The sequence below is a fragment of the Pongo abelii genome, chromosome 14 (assembly GCF_028885655.2).
Source record: "Pongo abelii isolate AG06213 chromosome 14, NHGRI_mPonAbe1-v2.0_pri, whole genome shotgun sequence".
Lineage (NCBI taxonomy): Eukaryota > Metazoa > Chordata > Mammalia > Primates > Hominidae > Pongo > Pongo abelii.
Window position 1 is genome coordinate 83,067,738 of NC_071999.2, and position 27,741 is coordinate 83,095,478.

Here is a 27,741-nt window from a genome sequence, read left to right on the forward strand (position 1 = left end):
TAGGACCACCCACTAGGAGCTGCGTTTTGTCAGACCCACCAACTCATAAGGTCCAGTGGGCCCAATGTCTACCTATGATAAGGTGGAGGTGATATACCCAGAACTGGGTATGGGCAGGCCATAGCACAAGTAAGCTGCATGAGGATGAGGCCAGATACCTACGTTGTCCCCCACTGTTGCACTGGTGCCTGTCTCTAAGCTCAAATATATGGCTGTTTGGGTAGCGGAGGGAAAAAGTTGAGCTTGGTTCATGCGTTGGTTGGCTTGGGAAGTGGGAGCAAGCTGAAAATGGCTGTTGCACTGTGATTCTGACAGTGCAGTATCACTAGATAGTGATCAGGCAAAATCCTCTCAATGGTTCAGACTTTATGTAGTATACATTCTCATTCATTTTACACGTAAGAGAAGTAGTCTGAAGTAAGAATATGTAATACTCATGGTAGTGGCAGATGGCTTGGCTCTTTGGTTGAGGGACTGAGAGTTAGAAGATTGGGAAGAAGAAGGTCTGTAAAAGAGATAGGTGAGTGGACTTGTTGGATTGAGCACAAAGCATGAATATCTTTGAATCAATCACATGATAATGCCCATCAGAGAGCATCTCACCTGGAAGAGTCAGTGAACAATCACATAAACAGGACGATTCCACCAGTTGAAGTTACTCTCTGTTTTTGTCCACCCGCTGGTGGCACAAAAGGCACATGGATGGAGTAGCTCTGGTGCAGAGATGGAGGCTCTGTAGGGTGGCAAGGATGGAGGTTATGCATGGAACTTGCAGCAAGGACTGTCACTGAGCAATGCTGATCTAGCTACTGCTACTGCCAAATGCACAAACTGCCAGCAAAAGAGACTAACATTAAGCCCTTAAGACAGCATGATCCCTCAAGGAGACCAGCCAGGCACTGGCTGGATAGTTGATTACGTTCCATCTTGGAAGGGTCAGTGATTTAACTTGGCTGAGATTGGTACTTATTCTGATATCGGTTTGCCTTCTTTGTCCACAGGACTTTCATTGGCCAGCACCATTATCTGAAGATTCACATAGATATGGGATCCTGAAAAGCATTGTCTCAGACCAAGGAGCCCACTTACCTTATGGTATCTGATGTGTGACAGTAGATACATGTCTGTGGTGGGCTGAATAATGCCCCCCGCCCCAAGATGTCCATGTTATAATCCTCAGAACCTGTAAATATGTACCTTTACGTGACAAAAGGGTCTTTGCAGATGTGATTAAGTTAAGCATCTTCGGATGGAGAGATTATCCTGGCTTATCCAGGTGGGCCCATGTAATCACAAGAGTTCTGATAAGAGGGAGGCAGGCGGGTGAGAGTGAGAGAAAGCGATGTGACTACAGAAGCAGAGTCAGAGAAGAAGATGCCGTGATAGAGTGGAGGTGCAAGAGAAAGAGAAAGATCTGAAGGTGCTACGCTGCTGGCTTTAAAGATGGAGGAAGCGCCAGGAGCCAATGGAGGTGGCCTCTAGAGGCTGGAAGAGATCAGGAAAAAAATTCTCCCCTAGAACCCATGAAGGAAATGTAGCCTTGCTTACATCTTGATTTTAGGACTTCTGACCACCAGAAATACAAGATAGTTTGTTTTAATCCAGTAAATGTGTCACAGCGGCAATAGGAGACTGATAAAATGTCCATTGGATCCACTTATCCTATTACCTAAAATGCCACCCAGAACCTGCTGTTGATGGAATAGTGCTGTGGTCTTTTGAAGGTCTCATTGAGGCACAGCTACACATAGTAGACTTTAAGTGAACACCTATTCTGTGATGCTGTGTTTCTGATAGAATATATGAGTTCAGGAGTCCAGAGTGGAAGTGGTTGTGACTCTACTTTCAGTGACCTCTTAGAGAATTTGTGGTTTCTGTTCTGCTCAGGCTCCTGGTTCCAAAAGGTGTAACACTTCCACCAGAGGACCTAGTAAGAACGCCATTGGACTTTAAATTATGGTTGCTTTCAGTCGCTTCAGGCCCTTCAGTCCAAGAGACCAGCAGACAAAGAAAGGAGTCCTACACTGGCAGGTATAAGTGACCTCTATTAGCAGAAGTAGATAGGGCTGCCATTACATATGGCCACAGAGAAGAATATGTCTGGCACTTAGGTGATCCATGACTGTGTCTCTTGGTACTCCTTACTTAATTTTGACATTAAATGAACAAGTACGGTCACCATGGTCTGAGAAGGGCTTGGTGACCAGGGGCTCAGATTTCTGAGATGAGGGTGTGGGTGATTCTGTTCATAGGCTCTCTAGACTAGCAGGGGTTCTAGCTGAAGAAGAAAGCAATCTAGGATGCATGTGGAAGAAAGGCATTATGAGTTTCAGTTGTAGCAGTGAAACCAGCTATAGCAACAAGGGCTCCAGTTCATACCATGTGTCTTCCTCTTTTAGGCTTCAACAGGAAAAAACAAACAACTACCCACAATCCTGGACATAGGATGAACTCTCTAGAGAAGCAAGTGGGTCTGAGCAATGCTGGGGATGGACTGTAATGGATTTTGCAGTGTGTTGCCCGGATTGCTCTCTTGGGAGCGAGTCCCTTATTTCCCAGCTGTCAGAAGTGTTGGCTGCCTACAGCTCACAGCTGAGCCCTTTGCTGAGACTTGTCCTCAGCTGACGACTGCTGCCTGGCTCATGGTCATGTCACCTCCTCGAGGTGCAGTTTGCTTCAAGTGACTTAACATTGCAGTGGTACGAAGACCTAGTCCTGTCCCCCTAAGGTGGAGACAACTCCAAGGGCCAGGCCAATTCTGGAACTCCCTGTGAGTTTGGCTGATACCTCTGTTTTTAATTGATCCTCAGTTCACTTCTCCATGTATCTAATTCTGCTTCTCTGACATTTTTACAGGTTGTGTTCCTGAGTATACTTGCTAGTAACCTTCCTGCATACAAGTTTTTGTTTCAGAGCTGGTTTCCTGGGGAACTGAAACCAAGACAATTATGATGAGTAAAGGACATAATCTGTCATTTCACCTGCTTAAAATATTGATGATATTATCTATGACATCGTGTCATGACCCAAATTTCTCACCTGAGGATTTTGTTTTAGAATGAAGTACTCAGGAAGACATTATTTTCCTGAAAACCTGTTCTCTCCCTTTATTAATGAAAAACTAGACAATTGATCTTTATTCCCTTTATGTTTGGCTACTGAGAGAATAAACTTGATATTTTGTTATAGTCCTTCTCCAAATTCTGAAAAAGTTGTTAAAACATCTGTAGCAAATGGAAGCAGATATCACTTTTATTACAATAATGGTTAAGTGGGAGGATAGAGCTCAATGTAAAGCTAAGAAAGCTCTCTCCTCTAAACCTCAAATGCTAGCAATTTTATCCATCCACTCACTTTAGTACAGGCAGGGCAGTTCTCTGTATGCAGTAGGGAGGAAATTGCCTGCTCCTCAAAGGCTCCTACCTCCTCACTGGATGAAAAGAGGAAGGGGATATAGGCTATCGATGCCTGATTTCTCCTTCCTAACTCAACAATAAAATAAGTTGTTACATTTCCCTACCAATTTTCTATCATTGTTGTTCTCCCAATGATAGAATGTAGCTGGGCACCATGAAAAAAGGATACCAGTTAGGCAGTTACTGCTGTAGTTCAACATGACTCCATCGAGGGCCTCAATGAAAACAGTTGGTATAGAGAAAAGAGGGCCCTGTGGGAAGTTTCATGCCAGGAAAAAAGTGACTGATCTAACATGGGTGGGGAAAATGGAGGTTCCTAGTAGGACCCCAGATTCTGGATGGACAATGGTTTCATCGAGATGGGGAGTCCAGGGAAAGGAGGAGATTTTGGGATGGGAGATGAAGAGTGCTGTTTATCTTCACTAACTTGTTTCCTCGTCTGATAAGAATTTGAGAAAATATATTTAGAGAACATGATCACTCCTCCACTTATATACATTATACACATACCTCTGCCACTGATTTTGGGCTCAATCCAACCTATTCTCCACACTGTTGTGGTCTTTTAAAGCTGTACCATATGCAATGAAATGTAATTTGGCAATAAAAAAGAATGAAATACTGATGCATGTTGCAACATGAATAAACTTTGAAAATATGTTGCTAAGGTTGAGGCCAATCTCTCCCAGTCACTGCAGACCCTGTTGTAGTTGTCTCTATACCTATTGAAATCATGCTGAATACAGTCTTTCTTACCATGGGAAAAAAAAAAGAATATAATGCTAAGTGAAAGAAGCCAGACACAAGAGGCCACATATTGTGTGGGTCCACTTATATGAAACATCCAGAGTCAACAGATCCACTGAAACAGACTGTGTAGACTGGTGGTTCCAGTGGCTGGGGTCGGGGGAGGGGATGGAGAGGAGTTTGGGGAATGACTGCTTCACGGGTATGAGATTTGTGTGTGTAAGTTGGTGGTGGCGGCAGGGTGGTGATGAAAATAATCTACAATTACTGTGTATGACTGCACAACTGTGACTATACAGAAAGCACTCAATTGTACTTTAAAAGGATGAATCTTTTGGTATGTTTTGAAGTATTTACTTCAAAATTCATCTCAGTAATTAACTCCTCCAGGAAACTTATCCTGACCAGCCCTTCCTAAGCTGGTTCTCTGTGCTACCACAGTCCCAGGAAGACGTCTCCATCATAACATTTCCTTTTTTTTTTTCTTTTGAGACAGAGTCTCAGTCTGTCACCCAGGCTGGGGTGCAATGGCACAATCGTAGCTCACTGCACCCTCAAACTCCTGGGCTCAAGTAGTGCTCCCACCTTCAGCCTTGGGAGTAGCTGGGACTACAGGCTCACACCATCATGGCCAGCCTATTTTTGTGTCCTTTTTTTGTTTTTGAGGTGGGTGTCTCACTTTGTTGACCAGACTGGTCTCAAACTCCTGGCTTCAAATGATTCCCCTGCCTCAGCCTTCCATAGCGCTGGGATTACAAACATGAGCTATGGTGCCCGGCCAACATTTACTATTTTGTGTTATAGTTTGACATTTGTTTGCCTCACCAATTAAATGTTTCTTGAATACATGGACTATAATTCATTTCTATCTTTACCACTACCTACCACCGTAGTCACTATCTAAATAATTATTTTAGTCAGAGTCAGTACCATTGCCTAGAGAGCACTTTAGAAATGTGTAGAGATGGTTTTGGTTGTCATAATAACCAGGAAACACTACTTACATTTAGGGTAGGTGCCACAGATGATAAACATCCTTCATTAAATGGGACAATCACCAATCACTCATCATGAAGAACTATCCCCTGTCCTACAAGACTTTCAAGTGTCCCACTGAATTTTCAAATAGATTAAAAGCCTATTTATATCTTTCTGAAACTAGAACCTAATTCCATTTTACATATAAATGCTGTTTTGGTTGTCTATTGGTGCATAATAAAATATCCCAACAGATAAGAGTTTAAAACCACAGATGTTTATTATCTACTAAGACCCTGTGGGACGACTGGCTCATCTGGGCAGTTCTCCTGTTCCATGTGATATTGATTGGCACTACAGTCAGCGGGGAGTTTAACATAGCTCACTCACATGGCTGCCACTTGAGTTTGGAGCTGTCAGTTAGAGCCCCTCAGGCCTCCATCAAATGGAGGGCTTGGGCTTCTCATTGCATGGTAGCTGGGTTCCAAGAGGTGGCAAGTAAAACAGCCAGTCCTCTTCAGGCTTGGGCTCAGGAGCCCCAAAACAGAACTTCAGCTGCTTTCTATTGGTCAAGGCCAGACTCAGGGCTGGTCCAGACTTAAGGCAAGGACAAGCAAACTCCACTCGTGATGTGAGAGGCAGCTTGCCAGTACAGAGAGGAGAGGAAGATTGAGGGCCAACTTCAGACACTAACTAGTTACCTCACTCAGACACTTAGTAATTTTATCCAGCTGCAAGAATTTTCCAGAAATATGACAAAGGTATAAACCAAGGGAAATGTGACCTTTGTTTGGTTTGGAATTTCGTTTGTTGTATCTGAGTCATCGATATAACATACCTGTATCAGTCCATCTTTGTAGTTGTCACATTCATGGTGACTCAACATTTACATTCAAGTATCTGATTACTTCTTCATGTCTTCTAGTGAAATTTTGCCAAAGTATTGTATATATATATTTTTAACTTTAGTTTTCCTTTGTATTTTTTTTTTACTTATCTAAACTGTATTTTTAAATTTCCCACCAGGGTAGTAAAGAAGTTATTGCATATTTGTTATAAAGAGGAGGTGTACTGATAGGGTTGAAAAAAAAACACTGATTACTAGTCTGGCATTCCTGTTTGGTTTCTAAATTTGTCTTCTCCTTGATTTTAATTTTCTGCTTTGATTTATATTTTACTATCTCAGAATGTGTGCTTTGAGTCCAAATCAACTCAAATCTCCGAGCAATAGCACAGAGAATGTAAGTAAATGAATGAATAAGTAAATAGCTAGCTTTGCATTTTTTCCTAACTATGACAATGTGTAACTTTTGTAGAATATGTAATATTTATCTTTAAACCTGATTTTTCTCCCACTGAAATAGTTCTTTGTTATTTTCTTGTTTGAACCAGATTAATACAATCTAGATATGTGTTACATTAACACAGTTTTGTTTTATTGGTGTACCTTAATATAAATGACTTCCTGATTTATCTGCTACATAATCATATTTTTTGGTGAAACAAATTATATATGACTATTTTAGATTTCTGACATTGCAATGTGCTTTGCCTCATGTTAAGATGTTCTCAAGAAAAATACCATTAGACCACCTTTTAGTGAAGCCAACATATATACAAATATATTTATCACATAGTTTTCCTTAAAATATTAAGTTGAATAAATACTGTACTTAGAATATATTTACCATCTGAAACTAAATTTAGAGATGTATCTACTAATAATCTGTTTCTATAACTTCCTACTGCTTTTGTAAGTATAATGTGTTACTCTGTATTCAAGGATTTGTTTTCTAATATTTATACTTTCATATCAAAATACATACATGGATCTTTGGTCATTAAATCATTAGCATTTTTCACAATACAACCTTTTAAAGCAAGTAGGCAAATACAAAAGCCAAATAAATGCACTTAATGTTGGCTCTGAAAAATGTTACCCTCCTGTACTGGTAGACAGAGGCTACCTTCCTGCTTGGTAGACGGATGTTGACCTTTGGTTCTGGTAGGAAGGTATCACATCTCTGGTCTAGTAGACCATGCCATTCTCTTGGTCTGATTGGCAAATGCTGCCCTCCTGGCTGGGTAGACATTTGTTGCTCTCTTTGTGTAGTATATAGGTTTTACTTTCCTGCTGGTAGAGCAGTAGAGAGGCAAGTCTCCAACTAAAATAGTCTCATAAATCATCATTCAGCGTCTACTCAGGACTGTTAGTCAACACTTGTGTGAGGTATGAATGGCCCCTGAGAAGTATATCATGGAAAGGATGTAGAGGCATAATTACTTAACTACTGTTGCTACAATAGTCTTGGGTAAACAGTATCTATTTTCCTTCTTAACCTATTTCAAGAAGGGCAAGAGAAATCCAGCTTCACATCAAGCTTTCTCTACATGATTTATAAAAACTGAACACTGGTGTGGAAGCCCCCTAAATATTCCACCACAGAGAGAAATTCCCCGCCTAAGCCAGCCACTATGTCTACTTCAGTTTTAGTTTGAGGAACTTGGTTGGCCTCAATTCTAATGTGGAAAGAGAAAAGTTAATCTTACTCCTTATAAGTGGAAATAGTGACTAATTTAACCCATAATATTTAAAACACAGGAAACATACAGTTTTGAAGGCTATTATAAATTTTTTGACATACCCATCTCCTTTGAAAATCCCCTTTTTCTTCCCACACAAATAATAAAATCTTTCTTTAATATGTTAAAAAGTTAACGTTATTTAATATTTGTACCAAGGAAAATATAATGAGAAAACCAGATGATAGTAAACTCTTTTTTTTTTTTCTTTTTTTTTAAACAGGGTCTCACTCTGTCGCCCAGGCTGGAGTGCAGTGGCACAATCTCAGCTCATTGCAACCTCCGCCTCCCAGGTTCAAGTGATTCTCCTGCCTCAACTTCCTGAGTAGCTGGGACTACAGACATGTGCCACCAGATGGTAAATTCTAGAAGTGAATCCACCCAATATTGTTTATAATATTGGTGCATAATGTACTTGAATTAATTGCAAATCTAAAATTCTTTAATTTATCTTTATTTCAAAATAATATAAGGCCTCTAAAAATGAACATTGGCCTATCATAAGGGTGTTTACAGAACGCAAGAGAAAAGTAATTCTTTTGACAAATGGAAGCATTGCCTCAAAGTGTGTGTATGTGTATGTGTGTGTGTGTGTGTGTGTATGTATACAATATCTTGCCCATTAATCCATTTTCTAGCCACCATTACAGAACTGAGGAGCACCTCTAAATTTCTTTTTTTACCCTGACATAAAATAATACAAAGAAAATCATCAATTTCCTCTTCTGTTCAAGAAAAGTACATCCTCCAATTCAAGATTTAAAAACAATAAACATATTAGTCGGTAGTATTATTACAATTCCAAAATTCAGAATATCAGGGTTATTTTGTATTTTTTACTTATTAAAGTTATTGCTTTTTAATAATTGCACATATATAACTATTGAATAAGCTATTATAAACTATGTAAATCCCACTGCAATGGTTTGATACTTTATGTAACTGGTTATAGAACAATACCTCTGTAGACTACCACAGAAACAGTGTGTCCTATATGACATGGATATGTTACCATATGGGCTTATGGTGTAGCCTTATTAATAAATAAATAAAGTTAAATACTTCTGGGGCCATTGTACTTTTTAGTTTATTTGACCATGTCAATACAGGTAACATTTAGAAAGAAGTTCATAAAGGGAAATAATTGGATTGGAGAGAGAAAATGTGAGAGGACAGAGCATTAAAGTAATTAGAGGTTTAGCAGAATTTTACAGAATCAATGAGAACATTTCATTCTGGTTCTTACCATTCCATTCTGCACAGAAATCATCACTGTGGCATCTTGTGCTTTATGATTTTGATAAATTATTTGTCAAAAAAAACTCAGTAAACTGATCCATTGTTAATTTTCAAGAGAGGGAACTTGAAAGGTAGTGATATTTAAACTTTGTTACTCACTACGAGCTCTGCAAAAATAAATGCCTGCTTACAGATCTTTAGTAATGCAGTAGTGCATGTATGCCTAAATACATAGCTGCATAGCTTAGGAATAATAAAAATAATTGGCTAAAGTAAATTTTCAGTTGATATTTGGCTTTATTACATGCCTTCAAATTTAGGATTTTCTGAGTTGTATGCTATCCTCTTTTTAAAAATTCAATTTCTTTAGCACATAAACTGATATTAATACCTCATATTTATATAGCATGCTATAGATTTAAACATAATTTCCAAAATGTAACTGTTAATAGAAAGTATTGGTTGGGTGTGGTGGCTCATGCCTGTAATCCTAGTGCTATGGGAGGCTGAGGTGGGAGGATCGCTGGAGACCAGGAGTTCAAGACTAGCCTGGGCAACATAGCAAGACCCTAACTCTACACAAAATATGAAACTAGCCAGGCGTGGTGGTGCACGCCTGTAGTCCCATTCACTCAGGAGGCTGAGGCAGGAGGTTCACTTGAGCCCAGGAGGCAGAGATTGCAGTGAGCTATGATTGTACCACTGCACTCCAGCCTAGGTGACAGAGTGAGACTTTGTCTCAAAATTTAAAAAGCACTATCCCTATGTTTTAGATGAGGAAACTGAATGTTACCTCATCTAAAGAAATGTGCCCAAGATCACAAAATTAAAATGTGGCTGAATGCTATATTTCTTCCTATTTTCATTTCCCATCATATTTTTAAATAGCATTTAGAATAGAGTCTCTAAACCATGTATGTGTATGACCTTTTAAATAGAACTTGAGTGGATTTTTTTTTTTTAAATAACTTGGACACACTAGCTAATCTCTGTGTCCCTCAATGTCTTCATCTCTAAAATAGAGGTTATAGTAGTACCTGTGTTTGTTCATGGAACTCAGAACAGTGCTCAACACATAGTAAGAGCTCAGTAAATGTAGACCATTACAATTACCAGGACCACTGATCTTTATAGTCCTTTCCTTGGTCCATAAATAATAACCCCACTTTTTTCAATGGGGCTCACTTTTCTGAATTCTAATTCCATTTTCTTTCCTTCAATGGATCCTCAGTTTCATATATTGAGGTAGATTTTTTTCAACCCACCTTTCATCTTTTATTTGTGTGTGTGTATTGTATGTGTATCTATGTATACCTAATTTGGGCTTGGGCTTTGTTTTTTATGAATTATTGTTCAATTTTTTTTTTCTTTTTGAGATGGAGTCTTGCTCTGTTGCCTGGGCTGGAGTGCAGTAGTGTGATCTTGGCTTACTGCAACCTCTGCCTCCCAGGTTCAAGAGTTTCTCCTTCCTCAGTCTCCCAAATAGCTGGGACTACAGGCACATGCCACCACGCCTGGCTAATTTTTGTATTTTTTTTTTAGTAGAGATGGGGTTTCACCATGTTGGTCAGGCTGGTCCCAAATTCCTGACCTCAAGTTATTCACCAGCCTCAGCCTCCCAAAGTGCTAGGATTACAGGCGTGAGCCACCCCGCCCTGCCCTGTTCAAATCTTTTGCTATCTTTTATTGGGTTCCTGTGTCAGTCTGAGTCCTCTAGGAAGCAGAAGCACCAAGATAGACCTCTACAGAGACATTAATTAGGGGGAATGCCTGTGAAGGATAAATGTGATTGGGGTAGATAGGGAAAACCTCCAGGCCTTAATGCAGATTTGACACCTGTGAAAAGAGAGAAGGAAGAGTGTCAGGGTAAAAGTGTCTCACTGCAATGCAGCTCTGAGAAAGTCTCAGCTGGGCCAGCCGGGAGTCCCAGAATAAAGAACACCTGTCAGAGTAATCTGGTATTGGGAGGGAATAGTCAGGCCCTAGATGCTTGCCATGTTCAGTTGCTCTCTGGGAGCTGACCTGGAGAACCTGGCCTTGATATCAACACTACAGTGGATCCAGAGGTGTTGCAGCTATCTGCCAACTACTCTTCTTTAGCAGTACCTCTTGAATGGAGATCTGAGTAGTGCATTTCCATGGCCATCACATTTGCCCATTGATCTCTCATGGATACTAAGGAATCCTTATATATTTTGAATATCAATCCTTTATTGGTTGCAATATTGCAAATATCTGTGGCTTGCCTGTTAACTTTGAGATGTCATTCACAAAAAGGGTATTTATCATTGGGTGAGTCTAAGTGTTTTTTGCCTCATAGGCTGTATATTATGTGAGATGTGGAATAGCCTAAAAAGAACTCTACCTAAGATTGCTGCAAGACTTATTCATATGGCATTTGCTGCCAAGTTCCAATAGTACACATCTATACTGTGCATCGAAATTTGGGCATCTCTGAGTGTTTGTCAAGTATCTGCTGCCCGATTGCATTATTTCTTAAGTCAATCTGTTGTCCACACACTTATTGAGCAATATGGTCCATTTGTAACAGAACAGGGACTTTTCCTGTTAACTGAGAATTAGGCTGGGATTGCTTAGAGACCACAGATCTGGTTCTGCAATGACTGATGCCCATCATCCTTTCTCGGTCTATATAAGAAGCCTGAAAGTCAAGAGAATGAGAAAGAGTTAGGAGTTGTCAGCCTAGTGGAAGTGGAGGGAGAGGGCAGGAAACCAGAGAATCTCTTCTAAAAATTGGGAATAATTGACTAGAAGAAGGGACTGTCATTCTGTTTCCTGGAAGACATCTGTGTTAAGAGAAAATTCCTCATACCCACATTCTCTCACATACCCACATGTCCTACAAGCAAAGCATGGACCACCTTTTCTGGTCTTTTCAAGGATGTTTGTCTAGCACACGGCCTTGAAAGTTAGAGATGGTGTATCCCTCCAGAGCAAAGGGCATGCATGCTTGCTATCTAGTATCATAAAGATACCTGCCTCTAAGCAAAATTTAGGCTCCCCGAGTGCCTGTCTTTAAAGATTTGGGTTCTCAGCCAGGGGCAGTGGCTCACGCCTATAACCCTAGCACTTTGGGAGGCTGAGGTGGGCGGATCACCTGAGGTTGGGAGTTTGAGACCGGCCTGACCAACATGGAGAAATCCCACCTCTACTAAAAATACAAATTAGCCAGGCGTGGTGGTGCGTGCCTGTAATTCCAGCTACTCGGGAGGCTGAGGCAGGAGAATCACTTGAACCCTGGAGGTGGAGGTTGCAGTGAGCCAAGGTCGCCCCATTGCACTCCTTTGCACTTCCTTGAAATGCAGCTCACTTCATGTGTAGGTGTCATCTGCCCCTCTTCATGACTCCTTGTGGGAACTGGGGCTTGAGGTGCCAGCACAAAATTGATGATACTCTGGCTACTGCTCTTGCTGTGAATAAACTGTTTTTCTCTGACCTAGGAGTCTTGTGTTTCTTACCAGCATCCTTGGAGCTATGGCATGCTAACTGCTTAGCTTGCAAGTAGGTTTCAGAGTCTTCAAAGTTCATGACAATTTGCTTAGGCAGTCAACGTCATGCTCTTCCCTTGTGTTTATCTGAGCATAGGAAAAGGGAATCAGGGAAAGAATGCTAGATGGAAAGAAGAAATTGAGTGGACCAGCTTATATAACCACCATTGGATGGAGTATACAAATCGTCTATTGCGACAATAATGTCCCATAACAAACAAAATGAAATTGTGGTGGCTACAACAAGCATTTATTGCACTCAAAAATCTGAGAGTTTCAGCTTATCTGGGTTGGGTTCACTCATTTTTCTGAGGGGTGATGGCTGTTGAGTGACTTAGGAATTTGTCAATTAGGATAGCTTTGGCATTTCAGATCTTGGATCAGTGGGTCAACACAAGCATGACTTTCTCATGGTGATGGCAGTGAGCAAGAGCATGCAAGCCCAATTGCATCAACACTTTCCAAGTTCCTGCTTGTGTCTTATTTGCTAATGACCCATTGGCCGAAGAAATCCCTCAGCCCCAAAACAGCATTGATTAAAGAAAATAAAATCATCTTGGGACAAAGAAATCCAAAGGCAAGCCTAGACTTGAGGAAGAGGAAAGTAAACTCCATATCTTTACTGAAGGAGTCTGCAAGGTCATGTTAAAGGGTGTGGACATAAGGAAGGTAAAAGAACTGGAACTCTTAATGCAACCAATCTTCCAACAGGACAGGATATGTGAGTTTCTGTGAGTCCAGTGAGAAGGAAGGAATAGAGCTGGATTTGAGCCATCTACTCGGAATACCACTTAGGATCACTTCCTTCCAGGAAAGGAGACTCCAATAGCTGGAGACTGTGGGTATCCCACAGATGGTGGGAGTATGTGAGTAAAAGGGACTTAAAGGGGTTGAACTGGAGCCAGGTCTCCCATGGTTTAGGGAACTGTGTGGTGGAGAAGTCCTTCACCATTGCCAAAGAACTCACGCAGGCACCACATGAGAGAGCCAGTGTTTTGGATGCCTGGGACAGTGGGTATTCATGACCAGTCCAATAACAAGAACTAATGTACAGAGAAATATCTTTCCACCTGGTCAATTTGCCTCAATCCCTCTTTCCTCCCTCCTGTCCCCATTGAACCTACACTTTGAAGAAGAAGGAAAAAGGGAACTGAGTGAGCAGACTATACCTGTCTTCACAATATAGGGTCTTTGGCTACTGGTCAAACCTGTACTAGAGGGAGAGGAAGCTGAGAAAAAAGTGACTGCATCCTATGGAATGTGGAATCTGCCTAAGATGTTATTAACAAAGTGTGTTTGATTAAAGGAAACAAAATCATCTTATATTTATACCTCTCCTGAATTAGAACTCTTTAATAACCAGGTACATGATAAAATACGCTAATTATTTACTTTTAGTTAACCAGTCAGCATTTAAGGAATATGATGCTTATTTGTCCCCAATATTTAAACCCAAAAGTAATGTTGTCTATGGACAAATAAAATTTAATATAAAAGAATTCAAGGATCAATACTCTATCTTTTATAGGAAACATCATTAGCAATACATCAATAAAAGATGACTAAACCTTGTCATTTAAAAATCAGGTTTGTAGCCTTTTTATTATAAAATTAATATGTGCTCACTTGTAGACAACTTTGGCAATTCAGCATAAAAACCTCATCTGTAATACCACAACCCAGAAATAACATCTGTTAATATTTTGGTGAATTTTCATTTAATAGTTCTTCTCTATGTGTGTGTATATTTCTGAAGGTATTTTAGATTATGCTGTATGTATATCCAACATTGTAACTTGCTTTTTGAACTCAAAATTAGGTTATAATCATTTTTAGATAATTAATAATTATTTGAGAAATTAATTTTAATGGCCATATAAGAAGTAACATATGAAAGTATCATATTTTATTCAACGATTTCCCCCTTGTTGTTCAATTCTTTCTGTTCTTTCACCCTTATAAATAGTGTCAGGATGTATAACATTCTCCACAAAATTTTGACATGACTTCCAACTCTATTTCTGTTGGGCTAGAAATGGAAATTCTACATGAACGGGTTTTCTTTTTAAAGAAAGAAAACCTTAAAAAAGGAAGGAAAGAAAAATGCATTTGGCAAACTGAATCACCAAAATTGTCTGTAAGTGAGCACATATCAATTTTATGTCCACTGTAACTCCGAAGAACAATCATAGAAGCATCTGTGTCATAGCGTTCTGCTAGCATAAATATAAGTTGCCAAGGTTAAAGGCAAAATTAATGCATAATTTCTTTTGTCATTTTTTGTTTACTAGATGGATGTTTTAAATATATATACAATATACACTTAATTAAAAAAAAAACCAAAATCTTGTCATTTGTGACAACATGGATGAACCTGGAGAACATTAAGTTACATAAGCCAGGCACAGAAAGACAAATACCACATGATCTCACTCATATATGGAATCTAAAAAAGTTGACCTCATAGAAGTAGAGAGTAGAATGGTGGTTACTAGATGCTGTAGGAGCTAGTGGGGAGAGGGGGCTGTGAGATATTGGTCAAAGAATGTATTAATTACAGTTAGATAGGAGTAAGTTCAAGAAATCTATTGTATAGCATGATGACTATAGTTAATGACCATATATTTCTGAGAAATGCAGAATGGATGTTAAGTGTTCTTACCACACACAGACACACACACCCACAAAAAGTGTGTGCATATACCTATTGTACTTTATCTTCTGGGAACTGTTTGTTTTTTGCTTTTCTAACTACCACTGGCAACTTTTAAAAGCTCATTATATTAAAATTTATTTTTCAGATTGATTAGTAATAATCAAATTATCTAATCTTACATTTATTAAGAGCTTGGAAACTCTAGTCTTATGAAAGTTGGTTTAACTTACAAATTTATTTAGGCTATTGAGGTAGTTTAGCCTTGTAAATAAAAAGCATTAAGTTGGAGCCAGAGAAATCAGATTTCAAAAGTTGTCTTTACCCTTATTAATCCTGTCATTTGTATTTGTACTTGATGTCTCTGAGCCCAAATTAACTTCAGTCACAAAATGGAGAGTTTGATCCTCATCTTTTAGAATTTTTGTGAGAATTAAATGAGATCATGCTTAAAAGAATCCAGCACATAAAATGTGTACGACATTTTATCTTTCTTTAAAATCAAACCATGAGAGAGCAACTAGATACACAAGGGAAAACTGATTAATGTGAAAAGCATAATTACTTTATGCCTGAACAGTTTCTCCCCATAATGTATTAGTTTTGTTTTTTTGTTTTTTGACACAGGGTCTTGCTGGAGTGCAGTGGCATGATCCTAGCTCACTGTAACCTTGAATTCCTGGGATGATAGGTGTGCCACCATGCCAGACTAATTTTTTTGTATGTGTAGCGATGGAGTCTCATTATGTTGCCCAGGCTATCTTGAACTCCTAGCCTCAAATGATCCTCCCACCTTGGCCTCCCAAAGCCCTGGGATTAAAGGCCAGAGCCACTGCTCCAAACCCAGCTTTTTTCTTTTCTTTCTGCTTCTCTTCTCTTCTTTTTTTCTTTTCTTTTTTAATGGCCACCATTATGTTTCCTGTCAATAGAGGTAAAAAATCTCAAGTTAATATATAAAAACTCTTACTCTATAAACCACTTTCTCTTCTTATTTCCTCCTTAATAGGACTCCAAGTTTTGACTCAAGTCTTTCTTTCCTTCCTTTTTTTTTTCAATGCTTCTTGTTCTGTTATTCAATGTTCTACTCAGTTCATTTTATTTACTAACTAGAATTTTTTCTTTATCCTCAACTAAGTGCTACTTTTCTCATTAAACTCCGAGAATATCCGTCTCCTGACTGGCATACTTGCATTCTGCTCAACTGGTCCTCAGAACAGAGAACTAAGTTTCATTTCTGTTTTACAAAGAAATTACAGTAGCAATGAATTAACTGAATGAAGCAGGAGGACAAGGTCTCCAGGTGATGACAGTCATCAGATATGTTCTGCATTTCATATTAAAATCAATTTGTTTTTGTATAGAAAGAAACATTGTATCCAAAACAATGCTATTTTTAAAAAACTGACCCTAACTGAAATAACAGTATATATTTATTCACAAAAAGGTTAAAAATTGGATGAAGGATTTCCACTTCTGAAATTATGTTGGACTAAATATCTCTGAGAGGATCTTCCTTTACAGAATATTTAACTTATTGATACACATTGGAGGCATTGCTGGTTTTGCAAATGATAAAGCAGTTCTCTAAGGATAACACAGAACATACAACAACATAAATACAAAAAAAAAAAAAGAAACTGCAGAGCTGGGGCTAGAGCTTTTTGTATATGCTTGAAAATGTCTATAACAAATTTTACAGATATGAAGATAGTTGGGGAGAAGTTAGAGGGTTAGGATGAGGAAGAGCATATATCCAGATTTAATGATACTCTTTATGTTCTGGATCTTAGATCAGATAATAATTTTTATAACTTACGTATTTGTCACATATCTTATATACTCGTATTATGTATTTTTATTTTTATTTTATTTTTTTGAGACAGAGTCTCAGTCTGTTGCCTAGGCTGGGGTGCAGTGGTACAATCACAGCTCCCTGCAGCCTCGACCTCCCAGGCTCAAGTGATCCTCCTGCCTCAGCCTCCTGAGTGAATGGGACTACAGGCGTGCGCCACCACACCTGCCTAATTTTTTCTATTTTTTGTAGAGACCGAGTATTTGCCATGTTGCACAGGCTGGTCTTGAACTCCTGAGCTCAAGGAGTCCACCCACCTCAGCCTCCCAAAGTGCTGGGATTACAGTGAGCCACTGTGCCTGGTCGCATTACTTATTCTTAAATTTAAAAAGTTTAAATATTTTTTCAACTTTTTATTTTAAAATTTTAAATGCGGAGAAAAGTTGAAAGAATGGTACAAAGAATATTCGTGTGCCTTCCACTAAGTTCAAAAATTAACATGCTGGCAAAAGATTTCTGTCTATATACATGCATAAAATAATTTTTATTCTGAAATATTTGAAAGTCATTTGCAGACATATGAAACTTCATTCCTAAATATACCACTATAAAGTTTCTAAGAATAAGAATACTTTACTTAATCACAATGTTATTATTATGCTCAAGAAACTTAACAATAATTTTATATTATTTTATATCCAGTCTATAGTCAAATTCTCCCTCGTCTCCAAATTCCTTTTACAGATGTATATTTGAATGTATGGAATTTGATTATTGAGTTTGATCGGCCTTCTTTCTCTTTTAATTTAGAACAGTCCTCGACTGGCTGGGCGTGGTGGCTTATGCCTGTAATCCCAGTGCCTTGGAAGGCCGAGGTGGGAGAGTCAACTGACCCCAGGAGTTCGAGGCTGCAGTGAGCTGTGATCAAGCCACTGCACTCCAGCCTGGAAAGCAGAATGAGACACTGTCTCTAGAAAAACAAAAAAGGAAGGAAAAAAAGAAAAATTCTCTACCCAAATATTTTTTTCATGACATTGACTATTTGAAGAGGCTGAGCTAGTTTTCCTATATAGTATGTCCCATATCCTGACTGTTTCCCATGGTGTTGTTCAACCTGTTTGTCTATCCCCTTCATTTCGTGTATTTAGGTCTAGACTTGATTAAATTCAGGTTTAACCTATTTGTCAAGAATGTTTAATTTTGTTCTCAAGATAGGTAATATTGTGACTTCATATGTTACCAGGTGACACATGTCAGGTCGTCCTATTACTGGTGATACTAAGTTTGGACGGCAACTACCAGATCACCATGTTGTAAAGGTACACTTTACTCTTTGGAATTAATAAATAATCTCAGAGGTGATCCTAGGGCACTGCAGGAATATCCTGTTCTCCCAACAGGATGTTCCACACTATGGTTTCAGCAAACATTTACTAGGTGTTGCAAAACCATGATTTTCTAATCCTGTCGTACCAAATAGAAATTTTTCAGTACTTTTTTGTTTTTAAAAGTATTACAGTAGAGTGCTAGAGCTTTAACACATGAGTTAAATTTAGTGTAGTTTTTATTTATTAGTATTATTATATAGTTAAGTTGACATAGAAACATTATTTTTTAAATATAGCACTGTGGACTGAATTGTTTTCTTCTCAAATTCATATGTTGAAGCCCTAACCTCCAATGCCATGGTATTTGGAGATGGGGCCTTTGGGAGAGAATCAGGTTTAGGTGAGGTCATGAAAGTGGGACCCTCATGATGAGATTAGTGCACTTAAAAGAAGAGATACCAGAGAGCCCTCTCTCTCTCCCTGTGCCCCTCTCTCTTTCTCTGAATGTGAGGCTATAGCTCAAAGGTGGCCATTTGAAAGCCAGGAAAAGGGTCCTCACTAGAACCTGACCATGCTGGCAACCTCACCTTTAGCTTCCAGAACTGTCAGAAAATAAGTTTACGTTGTTGAAAGCCACCCAGACTATGTTATTTTGTATGGCAGCCCAAGCTGTCTAACCCATAGAGTTTTCTAAGTATTACCAAACCCATTGTCCCACCTCCACTCCTAACACATTTCTCACAAATTACCAGACATTTTCTTAGGACCTATGACCCTCCACTATGAATTACATATACTGAAAAACTTCGAGCAGCATATTTATTGCTATTTCTGTGTGTCATTGCAGTGCAGACAAATGTGATTCTAAGCAAAGGTTCTCATGGTTGCCTTCCTCATGGAGTCCAATAGGACTAACTTTTCACTGTTATTAATAATGCACATCATTGAATCTAGGTCTTTCTCCAAGCTTTTTATTCCTTAGGATAAACTCTAAAGATCGAAAAACTTGATCACAGTTATAAGCCTTTTAAAGACTTATGATCTGAATCACTATTTTGCTTTCCATAAATATTGTACTAAGTTCCACTTATACTAGCTGTTTGCAACTGTTCATTTAAATACCACAATCCTCTATGCTAATCATTAGAATTTAAAATATTTTATAAATATAATGGGAAAACATTTAATTTGTAATTTCTTTGATAACATATTTTTTCATTTTAATTAGACATTTGTATTTTTCTATAACTTGTTTTTGTCATAGCATTGTCAATTTTTCTATGACAGTTTCAACATTTTCGTAATGATGAATGTTGAATGACTACCAACCAGGTTATATTTGATTGCAAATTAGTTTTTACATTTTGACTTTTGAAGAAAGCTGTTTTATTAGATACCGTGGTCCTACCAGTATTAAAGGGACACTAGGAAATGTGGGAAGAAAGTGTTTCTTTGTATCTTGTTTCCAGAAAGCTTATTTAACACATACGCATGAGAATCAGGTAGGCTAAGTGTGTTTTAAGTCAATGCCATTTCTAAGAGGATATTTGATTTTAATAAATATTTTAGTAATGAATCTAAATGTATTTATTAAGTGCCCAAAGCATAGCAATACTCAGAGAGCAAGTTTTAAAACTATTCTTCCTTTGCTATTCAGCTTCTTCATCAAGGTTTACTTACGGTATTTTTTAAATATGGTCATGCTATCAATTACCAGAGATGCAAATGCATGATCATAGTGTAGAAATTTTAAAATTAAAACTTGTCTATGCCTATTGTGAATTAGAATTTATGAAATTGAAAGATTAGCTAAATACATTTTCTGCATTTTGCAAGCTACGCTTACTTGAAACCTCCCTTCTCCTTATACGCTTCCTCAAAGGTGAGATAAGAAAATCAGAAATGCTCGGCCTTGGTTACCAACTGTGCTAGATGATATTGCTGCACACCATAGCCAAATGGCAGCTTCTTTCTATTGTCTGTAGTGAATCCATCTTCTGGTCATTCAGCCAAGGTGCAACTTCACTTTGAGGAGCAAACATAGCTCTAAGGGCTGACACATCTGAATCACAGTTTTTGCTACCAATAACATAGCCTGATACATTATCATTACAGTGACATGACTTGGAGAAATACAGGATTTTGCTTTGGTATTTGTCAGTTACACTTTGTATTTTATTTTTATTTTTATTTTTTGGAGACAGAATCTCACTCTGTTGCCCAGGCTGGAGTACAGTGGCATGATGTCAGCTCACTGCAACTTCCACCTCCTGGGTTCAAGTGATTCTCCTGCCTCAGCCACCTGGGTGGCTGGGATTACAGGCACGAGCCACCATGTCTGGCTAATTTGTATCTTTTTAGTAGAGAAAGGGTTTCACCATATTGGCCAGGCTGGTCTCGAATTCCTGGCCTCAAGTGATCCTCCCCCCTTAGCCTCCCAAAGTGCTGGGATTATAGGCGTGAGCCACCTCACCTGGGAGTTACACCTTATTTTGCAGTTATTTTTGTATTTGGCTAATTCTACTCACCATCCTTCCAACTTTGTAACTCTCAGAGGGCAGAGATGTGTCTCACTTATCACTCTATTCCTGCAGAGAGTTGATGTGAATATTTGTTTTAGGAAATTGAGTTAAGTCATCCTGTTTTTAGTTTGAGTTATTTGAAAATAACTAATAACTCCATATTGCTTTTTAAAAAACTAACTCTATAATCATGTGGAAATATAGATCCATGTTTTACAATCCTTAGATTTCTTCTAATGTCTGGTTTAAATTCTCTCCGCTGTAATTTCTATCTGCCACATGGGACTGAGAATAATTGTTTTGTATCATTTATATACAAACCTTTTTATACTCAAAAACAAGACTCAGTCCTTCTTAAACCTTTATTTCAGTTCATATAAATTCACTTCCTTTACTCACTCTTTACTACCAAATTTTAAATTATATCTGTCTTTTTATGATGAACCTCCTCCAGGTTCCTATGCAGAACTTTATGAAAGTTCTGACTAATGCATAGTTGTTTGCCCAGTGGTAAGTCATTTGCATACTTGTGGAATCCAGAGATCAATAGAATCATGAAAACAGGAGCAAACTTTGGACGTGAAAGAAATCAGTAAAGGCCAAATAATTTCCCACATCACCCCTCTAGGTAGAAAATTGGGTAGTAGAGGGTTTGTTTAAGATGATGCCTTTTTGTTAGTCATCTTGTGAACCTAATAGAGGAACTGTTTCTGTTCTTCTAGTTTATTGAGATAAGTAGCAAGAAAGTGCCAATTCAAATTTTGTGAAATAAATGAAATTTTCTACCAGATTAGGTTTTGAAGGACAGATTCAGTCAACAAGCTCTGTTTAACATATATGAAGATAATGAAATTGATTCACTGAACATGCAGTTAGAATGTGGTTTTAATACCCTCAGTGATCCAAATATACGCTTACCCTGGGATTACAGTATGAACACTCAAAACCTCTGTGCCCTAATCAGTGATGTGTGACCAAACTACAGCAAAACCATTGATTTAAACTATAAAGTTTGATGTGATACCAAACTACAGCAAAACCATTGATTTAAACTATAGTTTAAAAGTTTGGTGTGATACCAAACTACAGCAAAACCATTGATTTGGCCACTAAAATAGACAAAAAGGTATCCATGACCTCATTAGTTCCAAGCTCTAATAAACTACCCAGAAATAACTGGCAAAAGGTAAAATCTTCCCTATGACTTTCCAATATTTTCTCTCTGGCATGGCAAAAGAGAATACAAACTTCTTTTGAGCCTGTTGATTTGGGGACTTGACTATATTGTGAAGCAGCAACCCTATTTTTTGTTAGTGTCAGCCATTTTAGCTAAGTTACCCAGGGGACGTGAAGAGCCCCAAATCACTGGTGGTAATTGAGTCAAACTGTATTAATAACCACAATGTGAGTCTGCAGTGAACAGAAAATTCCACTCACAATGGCTTACATATGTAGAGATTGAGGTGTCTCATGCAAAAAGGTATCCACAGTAGGTGAGGAGTTGGTGTAGCAGCTCAGCATTTTCCTTTGTATTTGTCTACTATTCTTACATTATTTTTATTCCCATACTCGTGTTTGCCTTATTGTCACCTGATGGTGGCTACACTGTAAGCCCTGTAGTCACATACCATTCATGATGAAGAAACAGGAAGAAGGAAGAAGAAGAAGCACCAGAAGTCATCTGCATTTTCTTCTAGTTTTCCTTTTCTTCTTCATACATACAAAAAAGTAGGAATACTGATATTGTAAATTCCCAGATTCAACTACTATCAGCATTTTGCCAATCTAGTTTCATCATTTCCCTTCTGGCTTTAACAAGTGTATAATAAAGCAAATCCCAGATGTCATATCATTTCACCCATAAATATTTTAGAATGGATCTCTAACATTTTAAGATAACCATAATATCACCATATCACATAAAATCAACAATAATTTATTTCTTTCTACTTTCTTTCTTTCTTTCTTTCTTTCTCTCTCTCTCTCTTTCTTTCTTTCTTTTTTTTTTTTTGAGACTTGCTTTGTTGCTAGGCTGGAGTGCGGTGGCACCATCTTGGCTTAGGCTCACTGCAACCTCCACCTCTTGGGTTCAGGTGATTCCTCTACCTCAGCCTCTCAAGTAGCTGGGACTACAGGCATGTGCCACCATGCCTGGCTAATTTTTTTTTTTTGGATTTTAGTAGAGATGAGGTTTCACCATGTTGGCCAGGATGGTCTTGATCTCCTGACCTCGTGATCCACCTGCCTCAGCCTCCCAAAGTGCTAGGATTACGGGCGTGGGCCAACATGCCAGGCCTAAAGTCAACAATGATTTCTTAATATCACCTTGTACCTAGAACATAATCAAATTCTCCTAATTTTCTCAAGTGTTTGAATCAGGAGCCAAGCAATGTTGGTTGCTAAGTCTCTTGTAATTTATTGTGATATAGATCCCTCTTATTTTTATGTCATTTACTTGTTCAAATTTTTTTTTAAAGAATTTCCCACATCCTGGAAGTGGCTTTATGTTTTATTTTACATGTTCCTGTAGGGACTTGGCTAAATATGTGACTAAATTCAGTCTTATTTTTGGGGTTAAAAGTATTTCAGAGATGGTGATGATCCTATTGTCTTACATCAGGAGGCTCATACTGGCTGATGGTCTCATTTTTCCAATGCCAGGACTGATGAGTGAGTTCATGTGTGATCAGCCTGATCCATCCACTGTAAATTCCCCACCCATATTTCATCTAATAGTTTTGACACTTATTCTTTTATTTCATTTTCTCTTCTTCTTCTCCTTCTCCTTCTTCTGAGACAGGGTCTCACTCCGTCACCCAGGCTGGAGTACAGTGGCATGATAATAGCTCACTGCAACTTTGAACTCAGGGGCTCAAGCAATTCTCCTATCTCAGCCTCCCAAGTAGATGGGACTACAGGCCCACACCACCATGCGTGGCTAATTTAAAAACATGTTTTGTTTTTGTTTTTGTTTTTTGTTTGTTTGTTTTTTGATAGAGATGGGGGTCTATGTTTTCCAGGCTGGTCTCGAACTCCTGGACTCAAATGATCCTCCTGCCTCAGGCTCCCAAAAGTCTGGAATTACGGGCATAAGCCACTGTGTCTGGCCAATTTTGGCACTTATTAATAATCAAGTCTTAGGTCTCTTTTGTCATTTTGGAATTGAAATGTGATGATTTTCTAATTCTTTCATTCTTTCTGTATTTATTAACAGAAACTCTTCTATAAAGAGAGCTCTTTATCAATCATTTGTTTACCAGAAAAATAAAATACATACAAGAAGGACAGAATAAATGTTTTATGTGTCCCTTTATCTATTTTTTATGGTAATAAGTTAGGTACTCACCACTTCTACTGATAAGCCATGGGATGATTTTCTTCTAGCATTATCATTGACGATTTCATTTGTACATATATGTTGTGTTTTTAGTAATTTGAGTCATTCTTTTTGATCCCAAATGATCTAATCTTTGGACAATGAGAGACCATTCAAGTTGGCTCCTGTGACCTTCTGGCATCCCATTAGCCTTTGACAGATTCCTTGCCTCCTGATACAAGGAAGGACATTCATTTTGTACATTTCTTTACTCAGCTCTACTATTGGTCATTTTTCCAAGGTGCCCTTGTTCATTTTAGTGGCTACTAGGGTGCTCATTGCTACTGGGTTTGCCATTGTTCCTGGGTCTTTTCAGTGGATAGAATTAGGAATGTGTACTTTTTTTTTTTCCAAGAAAAAATACATCATTAATTCTAATATACAGTTGTCTTGATAAATTTCCATCTGTCCTTTTGAAAAAGGCTAATAGATTTGAGATGTGTACTTTTCATGTTGTACTAATTAGAATTAACTTTGCTTCACAGAAGAGATATACTTGTAATATTCGTCCAAATAAGATCAAAGCTTTTATTGCTCATATAAATGCAATCTGATGATGCACTGTTCAAGGGCTCATTCGGCAGCTCTGTGTTATCATCAGTGACCCAGGCTCCCATCTTTCTTGCCATCTTAACATCTCAGCTTCAGTTAGCATGGGCCACCATTCAATCTACGCATTAGTCAACCAATTAAACCAAAAACCGGAAGACTTCAAGCTGTCTAAGTTTTCACAAGGAATCCAGAATAACTGGTAAGCACACCCATATCCACAAATTCAGCCTGACTAAGTTTGAGTCCCTTTTTCCTTGGCATCACATACTCAAAACCTGTTTACATCTATATTCTCCAGATTTTTGCCAACCATATTGATGTGTCCTCTGTATCTTTTCAGTATGACTTTTAAATTGTTCCTCTGAGGAATCCTGGGATCTGACTCTAGGTGTAGGTCTAGAGATAATGTGACAATAATGTGAGGGCATGAGGAAGAATTGCATTTCTCCTTCAGGGTAACTCCTTTATACAGGAATGCTATAAGGTCTTACAGCAAGGCAGGAACCATGTTGTCAGACAGGAGAGGTAGGGGTGCTTCAACTGACAACAAGGAGGTTTAATGGAGGCTTTCAGGTTTGGTGCTGTCTGAGGCCTCTGAATTCTCCCATATGTCTTCCTTCTAATTCTTGAAGTTCTGCTCTTTCCCACTAAATACCCTACCTTTCACATACGAGACCTGGCAGAAACAACAGAGTGTAATTTTGAGCTTCTCGTTCTTTGTTTGATATATCCGTGATTGTTAAAATTAACCATCTGATTAACCCACAGTCTTTAATTTTCCTCATGCCCTTCATACTGTTCTATGGCAGGTCCCAAAGCTTTTTTTTTCTTTTTAAATTTTCTTTTCTTTTTTTTTCCATAACCCCAAAGCTTTTAATGGACTCTTTTAATTAGCTACTTTGCCATCTGCCATGGACTTCTAAGAGTCCCATATCTTAATGTTGAACGTGCTTCCATTATATTCAGCCACAGCCAGGCAAGAATCCTGGATTCTGCCCGACCTTCTTTTTCCTGAAGGATTGTTGATACGACCTCCACACACTAATTTCAGAATTAGTCAAGGTTCTTAGTTGCAAGTAACAGAAATGGCTTTTAGCTGATACAAGCAGAAAAGAAGTATACTGAAAGGATATTGAAAAGAATCATATGGGGGCTAGAGACGTAGGCTCAGAAAATGGGCATAAAAAAGAAGAAACTCAGCAAGGAAAATGGCTGAAATCCTATGCAAAACTGATTTGGGTAGGACATTGTTATCACTTTCACCACACCCTGAGCACAACAACTAGCAGCTGTAATGCCACTGGCACCACCAGCATGTTTGCAGTTGCTGCTGCTGCTGGCACAGCTACCACCATAGCCCTTGAATACTGTGTGCTGCTGTAGCACTGAATACTGATACCACTGTGGCTCTTGAGTACTGGATACTACTGCAGTACTGAATACTGATATCACCATGGCCCTCGAATACCGGATGCTACTGCAGTACTGAGTACTGATACCACCGTGGCCCTAGAACACAGGATGCTACTGCAGTACTGAATACTGATTCCACCGTGGCACTCGAATACTGGATGCTACTGCAGTACTGAATACTGATACCCCTGTGGTCCTTTGCTCTGCCCTCCCACTGATGAATCCAAGCCTCCTTACGTCTTATGTCACTAGCTCCAGATTCAACATCTTTAAGAGGCTTTTTTTTTTTTTTTTGACTGAGTCTTGCTCTGTCACTCAGGCTGGAGTGCAATGGGGACACCTCGGCTCACTGCAACTTCTGACTCCCATGTTCAAGTGATTCTCCAGCCTCAACCTCCCAAGTAGCTGGGATTACAGGTGCACACCACCACGCCCAGCTAATTTTTGTATCGTTAGTAGAGACGGGGTTTCTCCATGTTGCCCAGGCTGGTCTCGAACTCCTGACCTCAGGTGATCCATCTGCCTCGGCCTCCCAAAGTGCTAGGATTATAGGCATAAGCCACCATGCCCGGCCCTAAGAGGCTAATTCTAATGGCTGGCTAAGCCTTGATTACGCACTGATGACCTAACTATCACAATTCCTGGAAAGCAAGTGTCTGTCCTTTACTTCTTTAGGGGGAGGTAGGCTCTGCCATCTATAAAGACTCAAAAGGTAGAGAAGTGCCCCAAACATTAAAAGCGGGTTTCAGATAAATATCTACTATGAGCTGGGAAATGCTATGTATGTTCTGAGGTTGGAAATTATGAAGAAAAGGTGGAAAAAATTCTGGATTGGAAGCTGGGTCCAGAACAAGGGGAGCAATCAAAGAAACCAAAGAAAAGACAGAAAAAGTCACTGGAAATTTCAAAGGAAATTTGTGCAAAGGAATAAAAGGGGGGTTTAGGAATATTAATCTGCAACAGTTAGTGTAGAAGCACATTTGGAGAAAGGAGATTTTAGAGGCAGAGAAACCAAAGAACATTTCAGAGAACTTGCTAAATAGAAGGTGACATGTGCCTGAACTTAGATATTGTCTGCAACAATGAAGGTGAAAAAATAGGAGAGTATTGTAGAGATTAAATTCTAGAGCTCCCTAACATAACCCATGTCTCACCAAATTATTACTATATTCAATTTTCTTGATGATAAAAGTACCATGATCTCATTTAGAAATGTTCTATTCCCAAGTGAACTCAGTGGCTGCCAAGGGCAGCAGCTCTCAGAATATGGACATTTGGGGTTTCTGAGACCCTTGTGGTGGTTCTGCAAGGTTAAAACTATCTTCATGGTAATACCAAAGTGTTATTTGCCTTTTTCCACTGTGTTGAAATTTATACTGACGATGCTAAAGCACTAGTGGCTAAAACTGCTCCTTAGCATGACTCAAGGCAGTGGTACTAAACTGTGGTAGGCACTGATCATTGTATTCTTTACCCACACACTTGTAGCACAAAGAAAAAGAAAGAAAAAATGGGCCGGGCGCAGTGGCTCACTAGTAACCCTAGCACTTTGGGAGGCCAAGGCGGGCAGATCACGAGGTCAAGAGATTGAGACCATACTGACCAACATGGTGAAACCCTGTGTCTACTAAAA